Below are 3,784 nucleotides of genomic sequence, written 5' to 3' on the forward strand. Positions count from 1 at the left end.
AGCATAATTTGATAGCAAATACCCACAATACACTGTGAACTAAGTATATGTCCACGTCTACTACATGATGGGACTTTGCGTAAGAGCATTCAAGCCAAAAATGTCTTTAACAATTAACCTGGACTTAGGGTAACTATTAGCTGTCACAGACATATTATTAAGAACGGTCACAGCTTGGATGAAATCATAGTCAGTAATTAATACAGACACAACCTTAAGATGCATTCATGAAAATGGTTCAGTATAGAATCATAACCTGGATTTACATAGAGGGTTATGTTCTATCACTACATAATTTTAGTTTTGCCTCCACTGTCTTTTTGGCCCAAGTAATAGAATTCTCATTTTGTTTTTCATAGACTAGCAAAAGAATAGCCATTATAACACTAGACTTTCCTTATTTAATAGAGGACCAATCTATTTTTTGGGCCACTAGATGGCAGCAGAGGCTAGCCTTGTGCACATTACATAAGGCTGGCTTCCTCATCTATAAATAGAACGAGATAGGCAGCAGGCTCTAATGGATTCACCCTGCTGCTGAACTACCAGCCAAGTAAGTAGATCAATCAACAGGATTGCTGAAATTTTTAGGTGGCAGAGACTCATTTATCTGACTTCATTATATTTTGTTTACTTTCTTCCCAAAACTAGAGCATTTAACCTGATTAAATCAGGGCTGCAGATCCTTAACTTTAACATGGGACCACGCCAACAAGTTTTAAAAAGGACTTTAAACACTTGGCTCATTTTCACGGAACAATCTAAGACCTTCCTGAAGCCATTAAGTAACTATAAATACATTTTCGGGTTTATTTTCAAACCCTATACAGTAGCCTCGACCTTGGAACAACAATAAGACAATTTTTTTTTTTTCTCTAGATGGCAAAGTAAAAAAGTGGTATTATTAACAACACACCAGGGCTACATGAGATGGAAGATGGAAGGCGAATTGGTATAGTTTTATTGTTAATACGACTAGGATGTGTCCGAGTACCGTCAAATAAGGGTGAGAACATCTTCAAATTGGTTTATTTTCTAAATTAATTAGGTATTTTTTGTTTGTATCTCTTAAGAGGTCGACTAACTATCACATAAAGAAGTAGTGACCTCATGTTAAATATGGATTTGATAATATAACCATACAATATGTTGTACTGTTGAATTAATAGATGCTGACCAGATGGAGGGCAAACTACTGATTCATGCTTTTGTATTGTATTCTAGGTGCTTCCTATTTCAATATTTTGTCCTGATGATGACCCGCCTGAATTAATTTCTTTGATTGGGGTCGAAAGGTCGACATTTTATTAGAAATTGTGGATTGACTGTTAAAAAATTCAGCAGGCTCACAGTACCTATGGTTATAGGTGTTTATTTGAGACCTTATGCTTTTAACCACAGTTTGTTTTTAGTTTTCATGTAAATAGCACTGCAACACTTATACTAACACATAATTCACTCACACTGTGCCGTTATACAGGAGCACCTTGATTACTTTACTTTAAATTGTTGAATTGAAGTTTCTAATAAATGTGGTATATTACTCACAAACCTCATTGGTACAGAAAGTTCTTTATGGTACAACCACTGTCGTGGATGTTAATTCATATCCTTCCCCAGGAGGGACCAAAACATTTTTTGTTATATTATTCATATCTCCTTCTTGTGTAGTGCATTCCCCCCTCCCCCATGCAATACAATGCTTGGAAAATAAAAATCAACTCTTCGGGAAGCCTCAAAAGTCATGGGTGTAATGCAAAAATAGTCAATGTGCAAGCAAAACTAATGCAAGGCAATTCAACAGACCAGAACTTCACCCTTGATCAATTGTTGTTAACCTTATGCTTCTGTTGTGATTCAATATGTTATCTCATTGTCTACATACTGTTATCTTACAAATGTTGTAATTATCCATGAAGGGGTTTTACTACTGCCATGTATTGTTTGTTACACATTTATCAATATGAGAGGTTTTATTAAATGGTCCTACTCCAGCACCTTGATTTTTCATTCCGTTTTCCACATCAGAAAACTCAGAGGCCGATGTGTCAGTGGTCACATAGCCTCCACTGATCCCAACATGACACTGACGGTCCCTTAAACGTAGGCAGCATTTCAAGCCTGGCTTCGGAATTCATATCGTATCCAGGAGGAAGCATGCATACAGCGCTCTGGATTGCCAGATTGACAGTGCAGTTCATTTTTAACGCGCTGCCTCCAGATGTGGCGGGAAGGATGTGTGTTCCTGCATGCCAGCCCCGCATCATCAGTTTGCTGGCTATATTTCCTCACAACGAGGACCCTCACAAGTGGCTATCTATGGCAGCTCACCACACTGCGGCTAGACCTTTCATTGCTGGTCAATCAAACTCGGGGGTAAATCCTTTTTAAAGGGGTAATTAATTTACAACTGTCAATGGACAATATACTACCATCCCTTCATGATATGATTAATTTTCACAGGTAATAACTTACACCCTTGAGTTAGTACAAATTAATTTTTCATCTAGGTGAGCACTTCATTTTGTCACTCCTATAACATTAGGTCCAGTCATTATATTCCTATACAGAGCATTGGTCAGTCACCATGTACCACTTGTCTGCGTAGTGAATACTCAACCTGTTCATAACCTTACCGTATTAACTACTGCAGTTTTCTTGTATCCTTAAAGTCCTGATGACACTGTGAAATCCGGAAATAAGGTTGAAACGTTGTTGACAGTAATAAGTAGCAAACAAACGACTTTGTTGTGGTTTTATTCAGTTGGGACACATTGCATCTTCCCTTAATTTTATGACAAAAATTGTTTTACATGAGTTGTGAATAAACACTGTTTTTGTTAACAAACAAATGTGCTGGTCATTAATATTTGTTTTTTAAAACGTTATTTCCATTTTTTTGCTTAAACAAACACAGAGCAGTATATAAAGTATCTGAGACATTAATTTTCCAACAATATATGAGAGAGTACATCAAGACACAGTCCTTCTTCACATGGTTTAGGGCATCCTTTTTGTAGTACAAATCCCTTTCAAAAGTCGACATCAAACATCCGACCCAATGCCCCCACTCAAATTCCCCCTCCATGTGTTTCATACCCCCATCTTCCTTTGTGCTGTCATGTTCTGAGGTCCCCTCTGGAGACTCAGGCTTCAGGAGTTTATCACATAGATCCCTCCAAACCTCGAGGCCCTCCACCACCTTATCGTCCTGTCTCCTGTGCTTTATGTGGAGTTCTTTGGCTAAGGCCCATTCCCTAACATTGCTATACCACCAATTAGAGTCAGGAGCCCTTTGTCCCGTCTATGTGATGGCTGCTCGGCACCTAGCTAGAACCAGTGCCAAATGCAGGAATTTGTATGCAATCTTTCTCCTTTTTGGACGACGTATATTCCCTAAGAGACAACGCTGTGTCGTTAGTGCTATGTTTATGTTCACAGTTCTCTTTAAGTCTGTCACCACTTGTTGCCAATATTTGTGGCCCTCCTAGCAGTGGCAGGACAGATATAGAAAACCCGCGTTACCATCACGCATCTAGGACACTTGTCGGAGAGGGAAGTAGACATTCAGTGAAGTGCCTGGGGGATTAAAGATATCCTGTGCAGGAAACTATAGTGGATTAATTTAAAGCGGGCTTTACTGGAGACCCTGTGGCTGTTCGTCTGGGCCATGTTCCCATGCAGCCTGTGATTGTGGGACGTGTCCTTTCCTGTCCAGTCTCATTGCTTTATATAGTAATGTAATCAAGTGGTGACCTGCCACGCATGATAAGAGTATTCCTAG

General features: G+C 39.1%; 1 long non-coding RNA gene across 1 annotated transcript; it reads left to right on the plus strand.

Moving 5' to 3' along the window:
- The first annotated feature begins 494 nt into the window (after positions 1-494).
- Positions 495-990, plus strand: LOC138295835 (uncharacterized). Its single transcript, XR_011203697.1, has 3 exons — positions 495-553; positions 652-785; positions 880-990. It is a non-coding gene; the product is annotated as an uncharacterized lncRNA (long non-coding RNA).
- Positions 991-3,784: the final 2,794 nt, after the last annotated feature.

This window comes from Pleurodeles waltl, chromosome 1_2 (genome assembly GCF_031143425.1).
Source record: "Pleurodeles waltl isolate 20211129_DDA chromosome 1_2, aPleWal1.hap1.20221129, whole genome shotgun sequence".
NCBI lineage: Eukaryota > Metazoa > Chordata > Amphibia > Caudata > Salamandridae > Pleurodeles > Pleurodeles waltl.